Consider the following 20,176-nt stretch of genomic DNA (forward strand, 5'->3'; position numbering starts at 1 on the left):
TCAACCACCAAACAAATGCCCATGCCCTGACCGCCTGGCACTGCCAGCCTATGTGATGTAACCTCTGTGTAAATTCAAATAGGTAACTCTGCCCGACACCTCTGGCAGTAAACGCGAAAGTTGCTCAAGGCTATTGTAACACTTAATACAATACAATTCTTCCATGGGGTTTCAAGGACATTTATTGGTCAATTATTTTTAAATGGTTGCTCTCTCCATGGTGTAGAGGTTGCCCTGCTTATGACCTTGGACGAGATCAGGTTCATTTTAGATCAAGGGGAAGAGAAGCTTTGTTCCCTCTCGAAGGAAGTGCTGAATTTGACATAAGATCACATTCCCCATTCATCAATGAACTTCATGAACCATGCCTTCCCAATAATGTCTTACTTTGGCTGATGTGGCTTTAGTCTAGTGTTAGCTAAGATCTTTTGAATATCCTAAAAATATACACTTTAATGTAGAGACTTTTAGCCCTCTTCATCCACAGGCCAGTTTTGATGTCAGTCATATTTTTATTCCGCCCACTATATTACAGCATAAAGCATGGGTCATTGGGTCCCCTTACTTCAGCTGTTGACTAGCTTCATTATATGTATGTATGTGTATGGTATTTCTATAGCACAAACCTTGCCTAAAGGCATTGGAGTGCTGTACTGTGATTGAAGGCTATCGGTTCATTCACACAAGGAGCACTTCCACCCAAGAAGTAGTTCCTTCAGAGCCAGGGGTTACTATGGCAATCTGATCATTTTAAGGAAAACATTTTTAGTTTTCCTCTTTTTTATATTGACAGGGGTCCAGAAGTCCAAAAATAACAATTTACAAAAAACATGAATAAAAGAAATCAAGCACTGACAAAGCCAATAGGCTGGCTGCCAATAGCAGACCCATTGGAGTTGCCAATGCTTGTTTGCATACTTGGACCCTACGTGTATGCACACCTCCTTTCCAATACTCTCTCAAGCTCCTTAACTCATGGAGCCCTCTGGATTTTCTCTAATCCCCACTTGTCGGTTTTACCTCTGTCCACTGCCCAATGTAATCCACTACTATGGTTTCTCCATCATGTCATGCTCAGTCATTGTACCTTTCACTGATAACACAGGTAATTTTCAAGGAATATAGTTTGCTCATGACTCTCAGTGGTCACTCCTTGGATATCATTTACCTTTTGGCAATATAATGATGACAAACTAAGGTTCTCTTTTTAGGAGACATGTCTCTGTTTGCCCTCCCTTTAGCATTCTTTTTTTATCAGAATCCATCTTTCTTAGACCAGGTTAACTGAATGATATCCTTCTTTTGCTTCTATAATAAACTAATCAAACACTTTTCCTAAAACCTTCTGATTACTGTAAAACTGTGGTACAGTCCGTTACCTTGTCCATTTTTATCATATGCTAATTTCCTGTACCTGGCCTCCCCAGTGTTTACTCTAGAGGTTTGAATATATGCTGAATGTACAGTTCACCCCAGCAAGTACCTACCTTCACGATCCTTGGTATCGGCTCATCTAAGGTCACATCATTGGCTTATGCTGGCCAAGCTCTCTATTTTCATGTTCTTTTGTTTCTGACACTATCCTCGCGCTGAGTAATTACCAGTGGCTGAGAATAATTCAAGCTCTCCATCCTTCACTTTTTGTATGCTTTAGAATGTCACCCTAAGGGGGGTGGGAAAGCCAAGACATGGTCCTGTGCACACGGTGTCACTGGGGCCATGCTGTACCTGTCTGATGAGGCCATAAGTTGGACAAACCGGTCCTATGTTGCTCGTGTTCTGGTTCAGGGAGGACCTTGCTTGGGAGGCCGGGCTGGATATTAGCAGGGCCAAGACTTATTTCCATTTAGCTGGATCCAAACTGAGGTGGCATGGTGTGCAAAATATCACTGGACTGTGATGCAGCCCGAATAATTTTCAGTAGCTGAGATTAGTTCAAGCATTCCATCCATGACCTCCTGTATGCTTTACCGTGCTCTGCCTCAGCCAATATCACGTGAGTCCCCATCACTGTGAGGACCAACACTGGGAGCCACTCATTTTCCTCCGTGGCTGCAAAACACTGAAACTTGCTACCTTAGGATCTTTATTTTGATTTGAACCACTTTACATTTGTAAATTGATTATTCTCTTAATCCATCCAGACCTTCTTATAGGCTCCTCCCGTCAGCACCAGGAACCGGATCTAGAGTAACAGAGCACTTTACTGTGTAATGGGAACTCATTGAGTAATTGAACTCTCCCTCTAACTTTATTACCTTTAATTTTTCACCTCTCTTGTATTTTTTAGTTTTTTTCAGTTTCTATATAGCAGAAATTTGACCGAAGGTAAAGGACTGATTTACATGAGCACCAGTTGCATTACAATCATTTTTGGTTGGCACAGGGGGATGAAGGGATTTGCCCAGAATCACACGATGGTGAGCCCGCGCTGAGTCTCAAATCTGGTTCCTCTGCTCCAGAGTCGGCAGCTGGGTCATCACATCCGCTCCTCTTGTATCACTTGTGTCCATTGCTGTTTTGATTTCTGCCTCATCCTCTATTTGTGACATGTACCCTTCTTCACCAGTCTGCACCTCGTTGTGGTGTATTTTTCTGTAATAGAAGAGTTTCCCTTCAACTCTTAATGTCCATCTACATATCTTGTGTTTTTAAGTGGGATATAACTCTTAGTGGAAGACCAGGGCAGCTGGACTTTCATAGTGCAAACTGAGGCTAGGCCACTGCAGCCGACCACTTGTGCCAATCGCATTGTTCCCTGGAGATCCGGCTTCATATGCTCTCTGCTGCCAGGTGAACATAGTGTTAGAGTCTTGCCGACAGGGTGCCACCCCTGACGTCTGTGTCCTGGTTGTGGCTTGTAGGCTGTCTCCCTTTCCCTGCACATTCTGTTTCCCTCTACTCTCCCCCTACACTCCCCTTGCCTGCCTCTATAGTGTAGTGTATTGTATTGCTAAAGGTGCAACTTTGGCTATTGCTGTCTGTTACTTCACAATCTGAGGGGGCCCTCTTGCCCCGTCTTTCATCTCCTACAAAGCTGCAGCCTCCCTGATGAGCCAACTTCTGTCCTCTGCCCCATTTTCTGCTCCCTCTGTTTCTGCCCAGCTGCAGACCCCTGGGCCAGGGTCCAGGCTGGAGACGTCTAGAATTGTGGGGTCTTGTGTGACTGCACGCCAGTTCCATCTGGACCCCTGATAATGAGGGGGGTTCCACCTGGTCTCTTCACATGACCTACATCCCCTGCATCCCACTGTATCTTTTCATTCTCTCCACCCCCATTGTGTTGGTAATCAAAGGTTCCCACCCCTACATCAGGGCACCTTTGTTATGTTTTGTTATTCCGATCTTCTCAGCAGAACTATGAACGGGGCTCAGCCCCCAGCTCTGAGCTAAAGCTGAGTACCTTAAATCCAGGCAGCTCTTGAAAACAGAACTATTCAATGAGGCATTCAAACTCCACCCTGGAATTAGGATGCAACCGAAGTATGGCAGATCTAGGCCCATCCTACACATCCATCTAGACTCACTATCCCTGGGCAATATTGCTCATTTCCAGTTTTGTGTTTTTCTGTTCCAGCGCCTTGTAATAGTCTACGTGAAGCACAAAATTATATCAAACTCCTCAATGAGTAAACATTTCTAAATCTTACCTCATACACAGAGGTGGTGACTGTATTTAGAAAAGCAAGCATTGGCAAAGCCAAAAGGTCTTGCCTATGTGAGATTCATTGTTTTTGCTAAAACTTTTAGCTAAGTGGCAAATGGCTGAAAGTAAAGTAAAAATAAAAGCTGTATGACTCAGCCAGCACTGTCAGTGTTATACCGCTTTTTTATTTTCAGTTATGCTGCACTAAAGTTAACACTGCTGTATAGTAATAAGGCTAACAAAGCATTGACAAAGCTAATAGATCTCGCATAGTGGTGACCTATAGGCTTTGCCAGTGCTTGGTATGGAATGCCATATGGTAAGTTGTTCATATAGTGCTTACAACGGTTAAAGTGCTAGTGTTATAGAACTGGAAATACCCTTGCTACGGTGTTGCTTGGTCCAGGTTGAAAAGCATTTTAGGACCATACAAAAACTGTGAAAATGTGGCAAATAATGTGCCAAATGTAACATAAGTTGTAGGTAGACAGAAAAGTCCAATAGGTGACAGCTTTTTCTTATAGTGCTACTTTAGGCTCTGTGTTACTTTCAGTGTAATGGTTACAAAAGAATCAAAAAAGCAGTCCTGACTGCTTGTTTAGGAGTAAAATGTAGCAATAATCTGGGCTCTGTGGGTTTTCTAGAGCTTTTGGCCCCTGTGCCACTGCACCTGCTGCACCATCCAAATCATGGCCCTAGTGCCTGGAAGATAACTGCTCTTGTGACTACTTGTGCAGTGGCAATATACAGCAATAATTGGTGTTCACTGGGTTCCTAGGTGCTTTTGGCCTCTGTGCCACTGCACCTGCTGCACCATCCAAATCATGGCCCTAGTGCCTTCAAGGCAACATGAGTAAATCGTTTATATCCAGTAATGTATGTTTTCCGAAATATGCACAGTTGCAGATGCAGTGATTATTTTGTAGACAAACAAGCACAAAAGCTTTCATAACAAAAATGCCTTTAAACTTATCCAACTCTCCAAAATGAGTTGTCACAGATGTCATAAATAAAGCACATGCTTTACACATCAAAGTGAAAAACAAGTTTTGATAAATTGTGTTATAATGTGTCTGGTTCTTTTCTGTGAAAAGATCTTATCCTGTGCTTGACAGTGAATGGGCCATAAACATTATAAATTGCCCTAGATCACCATACATTAGGCTGAAGCTGAGATTGAAATGCAGTTTTTTACTTTGTTTCTAAAAAGGCAGTTTCACAAATTAAATGTGCTCAAAAAAGAAGAATTCTGGAAAGAACGTGTCTTTTTGTTGTGCAGATGAAAAACAAGGAACGTTTTGAGATGGCTATGTCTAAAAAAACATTCTTAAAAAGGCCGCAAGCAGGCTCCACGTAGAAAGGCTGCATTCCTCTTTCCTATTAATGCTGCCACTTTGAAGTCAGCAGAAAGCAAAACAAAGTAACTAGGCTCCCACAGAAAACACTGCTTGACATTTGACCTTGGTCTTTGAATGCCCAGTAAACGTGACAGATAAGAACAAGGTTTAAGGGTCTGTTGACAGAAAAGGAGTTTGAGGAAGTATTCAGTGAACACAACTTTCTCGTCAGCGGGACGAACTGAACCTGGACAACCTAAAGCAAATACAGCCAGCAAATGGGAAGCAAGAAAATATGAGTTACAAACTGCAAAGCCAATGGCAAGAGATAGGCAGACAGCATCCCCAGGTCAACTTTCTGAAACTCCCCAATACTTCTTTCCCAAATCAGACAGCTGCACTGTCTGGCAGGTTGTGACCTCATGAGGGTTACTCTGCACTTATAGATGAGATTTAACACCAAACGAGTGCAACAATGATGACACTCAGCTCTACCACTCCAGGTGCAGCTGCCATGGTATGAAGAATCAGAAAATGAATCATTTTGCTTTGTTTATTCAGTGGGTGATTGGCGCTTCCTAAAGTTGTTCATCGTAAGTACAGCCCTCTTTGCCATTTCCGGCATCAGCTGTCCAGTCATGGTGAGGAAGCCTGAGGTATTTTTGTGACGTGGGGTGCAGAAGATGAGGTGCCATCAGCAGAGTATTATTCATGGACCCCTAGTTCCAAAGTATTACTAGGTTAGTGAGTAGTCTCGCCTGTATCTGCCCCAGGAGAAACCATTTCAGGAATCAAGGAAGGCACTTATAAGACGGTCGCCAACTACAACTTACAACAAAACAACAATGCATGTACTACTTGCATGAAGGATCAACAAATGAACCTATTACTGCTCTGAATTCTAGGAAGAAAAACAGTGTAAACTCGTCCTCCCCCACAACGCCCACTCCTTCCCCCACACACACTCACACAGACACCTCTGCGAGCCCCAACCCCCCCTCAACCCACCCCCACCACCCCTCAACACAAGGCCTGAGCCAGAAACTTCAGAAAATAAAATAGGACGGGGGTGAAAAGCTCTTTACCGTGACAGACCGCTACAAAGTTCCTTTTTCTGTTTCCAAACCTAGGCAACATTGTATAATGTTAAACATTGTGGCAATAGACTCTATCGCCATGAAACATAAAGATACCTTGAGCTCACACGGGCATAACATTGTATTCATGTTGAAAACAAGTTACATTTTATCGCCTGTGGGGTAAAAATAGTCAGAAATTACCTTCATGGACTTTTTTTGTGTTTGTCTTTTGTAACAGAAGTTGACAGTTCCAATACCAGGTTATTTATTTGCGATGTATGATCAGAAAGAAACGTAACACTGTGTCCAATCACATGTTTTCGGAATTACCATCAACAATCGCGGTTTAGCCAATCGGTATTTTAGCATTTTCGTCCTAAACGTGCATCAGGCACACAATGCCACATCCTGCCAGCAGAGGGAGCGCGGCACACGCACACACTGTCACATCCTGTTAACTATCACTAGAATCTTGTGCCGATAGTCAGGGCGGCCGTATGGTGGTGGGACGCTGACCTCAGGGGGGTGCTGTGTTTAGCAATATCTCACGAAACTTGGGATTTAAAAACACCTGTCGAAAGGTCCTTGTGAGTCCAGCCTTCAGGAAGCAGTTAAATGCCATGATAATTCTTGTGATTAATGTACCTGCTAGAGAGAGAGATCAGAGTGTTCTCTAGGGGCAGCTTTGACTCGATATAATGTAGCTGTTAGAAATGGGGTCTTTGGTTGACAGTCAGGTTACCCCCTGTTCAAGCAAGGACCCTCACTCTAGTTAGGATAAAAGAGAATCACCCTCAGCTAACCCCTGCTTACCCCCTTGGTAGCTTGGCAGAGCAGTAGGCTTAACCTCAGAGTGCTGGGCGTAAAGTATTTGTACCAACACACACAGTAACTTAATGAAAACACTACAAAATGACACAACACCAGTTTAGAAAAATAGGAAATATTTATCTAGACAAAACAAGACCAAAACGACAAAAATCCAACATACACAAGTCAAGTTATGATTTTTAAAAGGTTTCAAATAAAAAGAGTCTTTAGGTAGTTGTAACAACACACTAGCGCTGCTAGCGTGAAAATGTACCTGGTTTGCGGCAAAAATAACCCCGCACGGGCGGTGTGCGTCGAAAATAACCCGGCACGGGTATATGCGTTGAAAACAGCTCGGCTCGGCTCGGCGCGTCGAAAAAGCCAGCCACGCGACGGTCCGAAGTCCCGCGGCGCTGATTGCGATCTCTCAGCCTTCGTCAGCGATGCTGCGCGTCGTTTCTCCTGCTCCGGGCGTCGATTCTCCGGTCGCGTTTCCAGCGGCGTCGTTTCTCAGCTGCGGAGCCGGCGTCGCGTCGTTTTCTCAGCCGCGATCGGATTCGCGTCGATCTTTTCTCCGCACGGTGCGCGGTGCGTGTATTTTTGTCCTTAGGCTGCCAGCCTCTCCTTTCAGGGTCCCAGGAACTGGAAGGGCACCACAGAGCAGAGTAGGGGTCTCTCCAGAGACTCCAGGTGCTGGCAGGAAGAAGTCTTTGCTATCCCTGAGACTTCAATAACAGGAGGCAAGCTCTACATCAAGCCCTTGGAGATTTCTTCTTCAAGATGGAAGGCACACAAAGTCCAGTCTTTGCCCTCTTACTCTGGCAGAAGCAGCACTGCAGGAAAGCTCCACAAAGCACAGTCACAGGCAGGGCAGCACTTGTTCCTCAGCGATCAGCTCTTCTCCAGGCAGAGGTTCCCCTTGATTCCAGAAGTGTTTCTAAAGTTTGTAAGTTTGGGTGCCCTTCTTATACCCATTTTAGTCTTTGAAGTCACCTTCCTTCAAAGGGGACTCACACCTTCTTGTGAAATCCTGCCTTGCCCAGGCAAGGCCTCAGACACACACCAGGGGGTTGGAGACAGCATTGTCAGAGGCAGGCACAGTCCTTTCAGATGAGAGTGACCACTCCACCCCTCCCTCCTAGCAGAGATGGCTAATCAGGAATGCAGATCACACCCCAGCTCCCTTTGTGTCACTGTCTGGTGTGAGGTGAAAAACAACCCAACTGTCAACTGACCCAGACAGGGAATCCACAAACAAGGCAGAGTCACAGAATGGTTTAAGCAAGAAAATGCTCACTTTCTAAAAGTGGCATTTTCAAACTCACAATCTTAAAATCAACTTTACTAAAAGATGTATTTTTAAATTGTGAGTTCAGGGATCCCAAACTCCACATGTCCATCTCTTCTCTAGGGGAATCTACACTTTAATCATATTTAAAGGTAGCCCCCATATTATCCTATGAGAGAGAGACAGACCTTGCAACAGTGAAAACGAAATTGGCAGTATTTCACTGTCAGGACATATAAACCACATTACTATATGTCCTACCTTATCCATACACTGCACCCTGCCCTTGGGGCTACCTAGGGCATACCTTAGGGGTGCCTTACATGTAAGGAAAGGGAAGGTTTAGGCCTGGCAAGTGGGTACACTTGCCAAGTCGAATTTACAGTGTAAAAATACACATACAGACCCTGCAGTGGCAGGTCTGAGACATGATTACAGAGCTACTTATGTGGGTGGCACAATCAGTGCTGCAGGCCCACTAGTAGCATTTGATTTACAGGCCCTGGCACCTCTAGTGCACATTACTAGGGACTTACTAGTAATTCAAATATGCCAATCATGGATGAACCACTTACATATAATTTAAACAGGAGCACTTGCACTTTAGCCCTGGTGAGCAGTGGTAAAGTGCCCAGAGTAACAAAAACAGCAAAATCAGAGTCCAGCACACGTCAACAACCTGGGGAACAGAGGCAAAAAGTTAAGGGAGACCACGCCAAGGATGAAAAGTCTAACACGTGTCCCCCCCAGCTAAAAGTGGGGAGCAACTACCCAACCTCATGGGAGTTCTCATCACTAAGGCGGAAGAACCTGGACAGACCATCAGCATTGGCGTGCTCTGTACCGGGTCGATGTTCCACCGTAAAGTCCATCCCCTGTAGGGAAATGGACCACCTCAACAGTTTTGGGTTCTCACCCCTCATCTGCATTAACCATCTGAGGGGTCTGTGGTCGGTCTGAACTCGGAAGTGAGTCCCAAACAAGTAGGGTCTTAGCTTCTTCAGTGCCCAGACCACAGCAAACGCTTCACGTTCTATGGCACTCCACCTACGTTCCCTGGGTAGTAACCTCCTGCTAATGAAGGCTACGGGTTGATCTAGGCCCTCTTCATTCAGCTGTGAGAGTACTGCTCCAATACCATGCTCTGAGGCGTCTGTCTGTACAACAAACTCCGTGGAGTAGTCAGGTGCCTTCAGCACAGGTGCTGTGCACATGGCAGCCTTCAGGGCATCAAAAGCGTTCTGGCAGGCCTCTGTCCAGATCACTTTCTTGGGTTGCTTCTTAGAAGTCAACTCAGTTAAGGGGGTAACAATGGTACCATATCCCTTAACGAACCTCCTATAGTATCCTGTGAGACCTAAAAAGGCTCTCACTTCAGTCTGGGTCTTGGGAGGCTCCCAAGCCAGAATCGTGTCAATCTTAGGCTGTAGGGGTGCCACCTGGCCACTCCCCACCTGGTGTCCTAAGTACACAACAGAACCCTGCCCTATTTGGCACTTGCTCGCCTTAATAGTGAGGCCTGCCTTCTGCAGGGCCTCTAACACTCTCCAGAGGTGTTGCAGGTGTTCCTCCCATGTGGAACTAAACACAGCAATGTCATCCAGGTAGGCGGCACTGAACTCATCCAGTCCTGCCAACACCTGGTTGACCAACCTCTGAAAGGTGGCAGGGGCATTCTTCATCCCAAAGGGCATCACATTGAAGTGGAAGTGCCCATCGGGGGTAGAGAATGCTGACCTCTCCTTTGCCCCTTCAGTTAAGGCAATCTGCCAGTACCCAGATGTTAAATCAAACGTACTGAGGTACTTGGCAGCTCCTAACCGATCAATGAGCTCATCAGCTCGGGGGATGGGGTGTGCGTCAGTCTTGCTGACCGCATTGAGACCCCGGTAGTCCACACAGAACCTAAGTTCTGGAGTGGCACCAGGCGCAGTAGCCTTTGGGACCAAGACCACTGGGCTGGCCCAAGGACTGCTGGAGTGCTCAATAACCCTTAGGGCTAACATTTTGGAGACTTCCTCCTTAATGCAAGCCCTCACCCTGTCAGTCACCCTGTAAACCTTATGTTTAACAGGTGTACTGTCCCCAGTGTCCACATCATGTGTGCACAGGTGTGTGACTCCTGGGATCAGGGAAAACAGTGAGGCGAACTGTCCCAGCACGTGGCGACAGTCCCTCTGCTGTTCCTCAGTCAGGGAGGGGGAGAGGATCACTCCCTCCACAGACCCATCTTTCTCTCCTGCAGACAGGAGGTCAGGAAGAGGCTCACTCTCTTCCTCCACCCCGTCATCTGTCGCTAGGAGCATGGATAGCTCAGTTCGCTCAAAGTGTGGTTTGAGGCGGTTGACATGTAGGACCCTCAAGGGGTTCCTGGGGGATTGCAAGTCTACCAGATAGGTGACCTCGCTCTTTCTTTCCACCACCTCAAAAGGCCCAGTCCACTTATCTTGGAGAGCCCTAGGCTCCACTGGTGCCATGACCCACACTTTTTGTCCAGGCTGAAACTCAACCAGAGTGGCATTCTGGTCGTACCACCGTTTCATGTCCTCCTGGCTTGCTTCCAGGTTCTCCTGAGCGAGACGCCTGAAGCGGGCAGTCTGGTTTCTTAGTGCCAGCATGTAGCTAAATACATCCTGGGGTGGTTTACTAGGAGCTTTCTCCAAAGCCTCCTTCACCAGACTGAGCGGTCCCCTCACAGGGTGGCCATAGATGAGCTCAAAGGGGCTAAAGCCAAGTCCCTTTTGAGGCACCTCCCTGTAAGCGAACAGAAGGCATGGCAAGAGGACGTCCCACTTACGCCTCAAGGGCTCTGACAGGCCCTGAATCATGCCTTTCAAGGTGCGGTTGAATCTCTCAACCAGACCATTACTTTGGGGGTGGTAAGGGGTGGTGAACTTGTAGGTTACCCCACACACCTTCCACAGAGACTTCATATAAGTGGATATGAAGTTTGTACCCCTATCAGATACTACCTCCTTGGGGAACCCCATGCGGGTAAAAACCCCCATCAAGGCACGTCCCACCACGGGGGCGGTGACCGTCCTTAGAGGAATAGCTTCTGGGTACCGTGTGGCATGGTCCACCAAGACCAGGATGAACCTGTTGCCCAGGGCTGTCTTGGGATCCAGAGGCCCCACAATGTCAATTCCTACCCTTTCAAAGGGAGTACTGACTACCGGTAAAGGTTGGAGGGGAGCTTTGCATTTCCCCCCACTCTTGCCACTTGCCTGACAAGTCTGACAAGATCTACAATAAGCAGCTGACTGCTTGTTCATCAAGGGCCAGTAAAAGTGGGAGACAAGCCTCTTATAGGTCTTGTCCTGCCCTAGATGTCCTGCCAAAGGCACATCATGAGCCAAACCCAGTAGGAAGGTCCTGAAGCCCTGGGGTACCACCAGCATACGAGCTGACCCCGGCTCAGGAACCTTAGGCTCACTATACAGGAGGCCATCCTCCCAATAAATCAGGTGAGTACCTGGCGCCCCGCCAGCCGCCTGGGCTGCAGCCTGCTGCCGCAGTCCCTCAAGAGTAGGGCATTCCTTCTGCGCTGTGCAGAATACTTCCCTGGTGGGTCCCCCTTCCTGCTGCCACTGCGACAGCTCAGGGACCTCCCCCAGTTCAGCCACCTGTTCCCCTGTAGGTTCCGGGGCATCACCCTCAGGCTCTGCCTCCTCCCGGACCGTGGGAACTTCTGGGGCGGGTTTCCCGCGCCTCCTGCCTTTCCTCTTCTTGGCGGTCCCCTGGGCCACTGTTTCAGGCTCCAGGGGCTCTTGACTACCCTGATTGGCTGCCATAGACCGGGTGGATACGCATACCCACCCAGGCAGACCCAACATCTCCAAGTGAGACCTGTGTTCCACCTCCTTCCAAGGGGAATCTTCCAGGTCGTTGCCTAGCAAACAATCAACAGGCATGGTTGGACTCACAGCTACTTTCCAGGAACCTGAGACCCCCCCCATTCAAGGGGAACCTGCGCCACTCTGCAGAGGCGCTCAGAGTTGTCTACTGCAACTACTTGGTGAAGTACCCGGGGATCAATCTGCTCTTCAGACACCAGGTGACTCCTCACTGTAGTCACACTGGCTCCTGTGTCTCTCAGAGCCTCCACCCTCTGTCCATTGATGGTCACCCATTGCCTGTACTTCTTAGTGTTATCAGGCACTAGGTTTCTCTGGACCATCTCACTGTCCCCTAGTGAGACAAGGGTCATTTCTGCTGGTTCCCACCCACCTGAAACCAACTCCTCCCCAAGCGCTACACTGGCCAAACCCTGGGACTTCAATAACAGGAGGCAAGCTCTACATCAAGCCCTTGGAGATTTCTTCTTCAAGATGGAAGGCACACAAAGTCCAGTCTTTGCCCTCTTACTCTGGCAGAAGCAGCACTGCAGGAAAGCTCCACAAAGCACAGTCACAGGCAGGGCAGCACTTGTTCCTCAGCGATCAGCTCTTCTCCAGGCAGAGGTTCCCCTTGATTCCAGAAGTGTTTCTAAAGTTTGTAAGTTTGGGTGCCCTTCTTATACCCATTTTAGTCTTTGAAGTCACCTTCCTTCAAAGGGGACTCACACCTTCTTGTGAAATCCTGCCTTGCCCAGGCAAGGCCTCAGACACACACCAGGGGGTTGGAGACAGCATTGTCAGAGGCAGGCACAGTCCTTTCAGATGAGAGTGACCACTCCACCCCTCCCTCCTAGCAGAGATGGCTAATCAGGAATGCAGATCACACCCCAGCTCCCTTTGTGTCACTGTCTGGTGTGAGGTGAAAAACAACCCAACTGTCAACTGACCCAGACAGGGAATCCACAAACAAGGCAGAGTCACAGAATGGTTTAAGCAAGAAAATGCTCACTTTCTAAAAGTGGCATTTTCAAACTCACAATCTTAAAATCAACTTTACTAAAAGATGTATTTTTAAATTGTGAGTTCAGGGATCCCAAACTCCACATGTCCATCTCTTCTCTAGGGGAATCTACACTTTAATCATATTTAAAGGTAGCCCCCATATTATCCTATGAGAGAGAGACAGACCTTGCAACAGTGAAAACGAAATTGGCAGTATTTCACTGTCAGGACATATAAACCACATTACTATATGTCCTACCTTATCCATACACTGCACCCTGCCCTTGGGGCTACCTAGGGCATACCTTAGGGGTGCCTTACATGTAAGGAAAGGGAAGGTTTAGGCCTGGCAAGTGGGTACACTTGCCAAGTCGAATTTACAGTGTAAAAATACACATACAGACCCTGCAGTGGCAGGTCTGAGACATGATTACAGAGCTACTTATGTGGGTAGCACAATCAGTGCTGCAGGCCCACTAGTAGCATTTGATTTACAGGCCCTGGCACCTCTAGTGCACATTACTAGGGACTTACTAGTAATTCAAATATGCCAATCATGGATGAACCACTTACATATAATTTAAACAGGAGCACTTGCACTTTAGCCCTGGTGAGCAGTGGTAAAGTGCCCAGAGTAACAAAAACAGCAAAATCAGAGTCCAGCACACATCAACAACCTGGGGAACAGAGGCAAAAAGTTAAGGGAGACCACGCCAAGGATGAAAAGTCTAACAGTAGCGCAGAGGGTTAATGTGCTTGCTGCAAAGAACAGAACTATGTTTATGTGGATAGCTGAGTGGATTAGTAAAACCAGGGTTTTTAAACAAATGAAATGTATGTTAGAGAGGCTGTGGAGAGATGACGGGCACTTTTTCCTAGTGGTAGTGAGGCAATCCGAGGAGGAGGTCATTGTGGAGCAGGGAGGGGGGGCCAAAAAAGATTTTTGCACCTGACTCCACCAATGCTAAAGCTGGCCCTGCCGATAGCACGCACGTTTATAGCAAGAATCTGCAATGCCAATAGATCTATCTATATATCTAGACAGATAAAGATATAATTATATATACCACAAACAAAGTATTTGCCCTTTTGAGCCAATGATGCACTCGCACTCCAGTCGCAGTGCCACCAGTTTTATGTTTCCCACCGAATGAAGAAAAGCTTCTCACACTTGAGCACAAGACACAATCATTGTGAGACAGAGGGCTTGTGAGGCAGTAGTATTATACACATATATCTATATACATATGTGTGTGTTTCATATATATATATATATATATATATATATATATATATATATATCTCCAAAAAACGAAAAGCCCAGGCACCAGTCCATGTTAAAATCCAAGCATTTAATAGCATTTCTGAGCAGCAAGACAAAATCCTGACGCGTTTCGGCAACAGCATGCCTTGTTCACAGGTAAGTAAAAGCAGGTGTGAGTGAGCCAGTGCTTTTTAAATACACAGTCATGTGACTTCAATACCCAAACTCCAACTCCCATAATGCACAGTTCCATAAAATAACTTCCTGAACTGGAGCGCTTAATTTCCATATAGCTGTAATAGCGTCACAGGCACTTCAGTTCACCATATAAATGTTCTTGTGTGCATTAGGTATCCATTGCTTGATAGTCCACTTGCTTTTACAGTTGCTACCCAGCATGATAACAGCTATACAAGGAATACATGAAAAGTAAGAGGAGAGGCACACTGTCTCCCTCCTATCCCTTGCTCACCTCCATCACAATATATTTCTCGGATAAATGCCTTGTTTGCATGAAGGAGAGCGGGTCGGGCCCCTTCCATAAAACTATCATTGTCACCTCCTGCTCCGTAAGGGGCCACAGACCCTGCAGGGCGGCCTGGGTTACTGGGGCGAAGCATTCCACAGAAAATATCTCCAAAAAACGAAAAGCCCAGGCACCAGTCCATGTTAAAATCCAAGCATTTAATAGCATTTCTGAGCAGCAAGACAAAATCCTGACGCGTTTCGGCATCAGCATGCCTTGTTCACAGGTAAGTAAAAGCACACCTGCTTTGAAATGCTATTAAATGAGTGGTTAACAGGTCAGGTTTTAGTTGCTAACTATATACAGATACTAATATAGTAACCTTTGTCCATAAAGCATTCATGCGTGTTAAAATGTGGAGGTAGTGAATTACGCCACTAAATGTCCAGATTATGACATATAGGGGGTGATTCTGAACTTGCCGGGCGGCGGGAGCCGCCCGCCAAGCGGGAACCGCCAGAAGACCGTACCGCGGTCAGAAGACCGCGGCGGTCATTCTGGGTTTCCCACGGGGCTGTCGGGCGACCGCCAAAAGGCCGCCCGCCAGCCCCGTGGGAAACACCCTTCCCACGAGGACGCCGGCTCAGAATTGAGCCGGCGGAGTGGGAAGGTGCGACGGGTGCAGTTGCACCCGTCGCGTATTTCAGTGTCTGCTGAGCAGACACTGAAATACTTTGTGGGGCCCTCTTACGGGGGCCCCTGCAGTGCCCATGCCATTGGCATGGGCACTGCAGGGGCCCCCAGGGGCCCCACGGCACCCCCTACCGCCATCCTGTTCCTGGCGGGAGACCCGCCAGGAACAGGATGGCGGTAGGGGGTGTCAGAATCCCCATGGCAGCGGAGCGCGCTCCGCCGCCATGGAGGATTCTCCCGGGCAGCGGTAAGTCGGCGGGAGCCCGCCGACTTTCCGCTTCTGGCCGCGGCTGTACCGCCGCGGTCAGAATGCCCGGCGGTGCACCGCCAGCCTGTTGGCGGCGCAACCGCGGTCATTCGCCCTGACGGTTTTTACCGCCAGGGTTAGAATGAACCCCATAATTTGCCTTTTCTTGCTGTATATTTAGTGTACAATGGCACATGAGTAGGTCCCTCACTACAATATAAATCGAGTGGACCTGGCTGTACCTCAGATTTGGGTAACAAAGTTGCATATCTCCTCTGGTTTAACCAGTTAACCAGGTTATCAGCTAGGTGAATTCACGTACATGCTATTAAAGGCTAATAAAACAGAATAAGGGAGCCGGCACCGCCAGCCACAGTGGTGTAGCCTGGCGAAAACATGATAACTTGATATCTTTCGAGAGAGGCGAGTAAATCTACCAGGACATTTTAAAAAATGTAGAAGGCATGCTGTAATTTGGGTATGTATATTCCATGGGGAGGTTCCTGCCATTAGCTACTGTAGCTGCACAGAGATGAGAGGTGTTACTGTAAGCTGTTGTGGCAGTTACATTGCAGTTGTTGTTTTGGCTACTGGATTACTGATAGGGACCTAGTTGATGTAGGATAGATTTTACAAAACAAGTGCCTGGATGTGAGTTTGAGGTAGTGGCCTTCCCACCTGTCGCTGCTTTCCCTTGGCTCTATTGTTGTACTTACAGGATGTACCCATGGGACTGTTGTTGTTGCTGTATTTTGTCGTGCCCCAGCTTCAGTCTGTGCTGGGCATGCCCCCCTGCTGTGCCCATTTACTCATGCCAGTTCATATATGTGCAGACTTACATGCATTGTGTAGTAGGTATTTCCCCCCCTGTTACAGTCAACATTATTGCAATTTAATTCCCCATGCGACTTACCCTGCATGTGCGTTGTTTTGTGGTAGTCTGCGCTGTCCTGTCCTTGAATCCCTGTGACGATCTCCTCCGGGATGACGGCTGCGACCATCTCCTCCATGTGGTCCAGGGCCTACTGTTGTGCTGGACTCCCCCCTCCAGTCTGCATTGCTGCCTTCCTGTTCCTGGCCATTTTCTCTTTTGTCCTACGTTTGCAGTCATGCCAACGTTTCTTACACTCAGTGACTGTGCGGCGTTCTTCAGCCACACTGTTGATCTTGTCCACTATTTGTTTCCATATGGCCTCTCTCCTACTGAGTGGCAATTTAGAGGAGATGAAAAGTTGGTGCTGGTGTTCCGTCACCTCTTTCACCAGGATTTCCTGCTCCTCTTCACTGAAGCGACACTTTCTTTTTTTTCTAAACATGTCCTAGTTCCTGTATGGATCCTCCTGGCTGGTTCCTGGTCTGCTGTCATCCTCCTGGGGTCTGTAGTGGCATCTGGGATCCATTTTGGCTCTCCTCTGCTGAGAGGGCAGTTTTCGCGCAAACATTTAACGCAATAGCGTGAAAAACACCAGCGCTTTCCGGATTGCGCTGTCGTAAATCGACCCACAGTGATGTGCGTCGCCTTTACGTTGGTTTCCTTTACGACGGAACGCCGCTGTGTGCATCACGAAATAATGACTCCCACCTGTTGGTTGCGCCGCCGTACGTCAAAGTATAAATTTGACGCCCGCACGGCGCTTCAAAATGGCGTTAGACGGCGCTAATTTTTTTGACGCAAAACTGCATTAGCGCAGTTTTGCGTCAAAAAGTATAAATATGTCCCTACATTTTTTTAAATCCTCCCTGACGGTGGCCACTGATCGTGGCCCACACCAGGGAGGGTGTGCGTGTGTCGGCCATTGGCGGACACACTCACCAATGGGGTTAAAATACCTTATGTGAAATGCTAAGGCTTTTAGCCTTCTCTACATTGTTAAAAGTATTTTTCCATATTATTAAGTCTGAGGCTTTCATCACCTTTCTACCTGAGGGTAGCCCCTTTGAAGCCCTTTAATCAGTAGAGTCGGCAAACGAGGCAGCCATTCTGGGGAGCTATCAAATGGAACTGTGGCAAAAGATGAATAAATGCTACTTCATAACATGTAAAGCTTTTTTGAAAGAAGCTTTTTTTCCAAGGAAGACATGCTTGTCTACAGCCCATTTCCTAAGAGTTATGATTGGCCTTAAAAATTTAAATTAAATGCATATTTCTTCTGCAGTGATGTAATATGTGAGGCCAGAGGCAGTGCATTGTTGGGGATAAAGTTATACTTTGCTCACTAAACAGTGGTGGAGTTTGTGGCTTTTTTGGTTTTTTAAACATTTGTTTTATATTAATAAAACACCTGACTATAACATCAATTTAGCGTTTTTTCATTGAATTTCAAGTTTAAAAAAAAAATGTAAGCTAAGATCCAACAACCTTACCAATACCATTCCGTAGCATCACTTTAACCTTTGTTTTTTTAGTGTATTTCTGAGTCCTTTGTTAGTGCGCAGGCGGCTAACTACCCAGCTGTGCACTACCTTTGGCCAACCACCCTGTTGTGCCTGGCCTTTGGCCCAACCCCTGGCAAATCCCATGCGGTCAGGGGAGGGGTTGGCTGCAGTGCCTGTGCCCACTCCACCCACAAGTTTCATGTTTATTTAATTTTTGAAGTGTTTTCAAGGTGCCCTGGCTGTGCAATAACTGAAGCATTGGCCTTATAGTACTGCAAGACCATGCCAGCTTCATGTGGTGAAGTGTGCGCGGCCTCGCAGTACCCCGACTGCCAGCGCATTCCCACAGATCTTCATGGGCTGCCGCACTAGGCCATGTGGGAGGACCTCGGGATCGACAGCACAAAGTAAATCAATTAACTCTGTTTTCTTAATTTACAGTACTGTGGAAGTCCAGCAAGGCGAACCATCCTGATACAGCTATTTTGTACCCTTTTCAAGCCCAGTCTGAGCATCTATTCAAACTCACATTTGTCAAAAATGGTGCACCGGTGATACCAAATCAGTAATTAGTAATGTTCTAACTTTCATTCAAACATTTTTTTCTGTTTCACTTCCCAAAATATCCTTTTCGAAAAAACATGGGAAAATTAGGTTTTGGGACCCCTGGTCCCCTTTTACTCAGCCACACTTAATGGATTACCCTGACACTTTCCACAAAGGAGCTGAGGTGGAAAAAACTTTGTTTTTGGAAAGTTTTGTCAAGATTCGTCAATCGTCAAACAGTGCCAATATTACTAGCAAAAAAAAAATCATTTTTCCTATGGTAACTATGGTCTAACTACAACACAGTGGTGCCCACCACTGTGCAATATATATGTTCCTCACATGTGTGGCTGTAGACACACATGCCTAGCATACACCATCTAGTGTTGGACTCAGACGTTTGCAAGTTGTTTTACTATGAAGAAGGTTCACGAGTCACGAGATTTAGGGGGTCATTACGACTTCGGCAGATGGAAAAGCCTGTCCGCCGAAAGCCGACGTCCCAAAGAGTAGGTTGCTGCCAGTGTGGCCACCTCTCTGCCGGCCCCATTATGAGTTTCCCACTGGGTCAGAGTTTCCGCCCCCTGTCCCAGTGGGAAACGGCCTACAGCATTGTCTCCAGCTTGTAATCGAGCTGGTGGCAATGCTGTATTGCACAGGGTGCACCAGCACTCGTCGCAGTGTTTACTGTCTGCAAAGCTGGCAAGGGGGGTGCTCCTGCACTGCTCATGACAAGTCCATGGGCAGTACAAAGGCCCCCCTGATCCCGTCTCTGCCAGCCGTCTCTGCGAAACCGGTGGTGGAGAAGGGAGTCATAATCCCCAGGACAGCACTGCCCTGCCGGATTAGGACCGCCAGCACCGCCACACTGTTGTGTCGTTGAAAAGTGGCAGTGCTGGCAGTCTGACCGCAGCACTACCACCGCGGTCGTAATGTGGCACTTGGACCGTTGCATTGGTGGCAGTCCGACCACCACAGCGACCCTGACAGGCATTGGACCTGCAGGGTCGTAATATGGCCCTTAGTGTGCCTCCTCCTCCCCATATAAATTGCGCATGGGCACTTACTACAGGTTAGATTGTTTTTTTCTGCCATTCAGATGTGTACTGATTAGCCTCAGAGTTCCAGCGTGTTTCTCACATCACCGTAGGATCCGATTGGTGTACTCTTGATAAACTGAACTAGCTTCTCATAAGTCTTGCCAGATAAACATCAAATCCCTGGAACACGTTCGCCGTCGAGTGGCGTCAGGGCCTAATCTCTTTGGGGGCCAAAGACACTTCCACCTGGGTTATTTTCCTCTGAGAAAGCATCTCGGTGATGTAACAAACAATATTCCATTACTGACATTGATGTATAAAAGGAAAACTCCCCATCCAGCCTATCAGTTTTTAAGTTATTAATCCCATGGATAATTGTAAAACAAAGCAGGGCTCAGTGGTTCCCATTAAATATTCGTTTATTACATCTCTTCATGTTAATATAATATATTCATTAGCCAGGCTTGCTTGAATCCAGTGGCATCTTGTTGTGTTGCTAGAATCTATGAGCATACCTTCCAGAGGCTACTTTAGGAGATAGCA

Source organism: Pleurodeles waltl, chromosome 7 (genome assembly GCF_031143425.1).
Source record: "Pleurodeles waltl isolate 20211129_DDA chromosome 7, aPleWal1.hap1.20221129, whole genome shotgun sequence".
Classification (NCBI taxonomy): Eukaryota; Metazoa; Chordata; class Amphibia; order Caudata; family Salamandridae; genus Pleurodeles; species Pleurodeles waltl.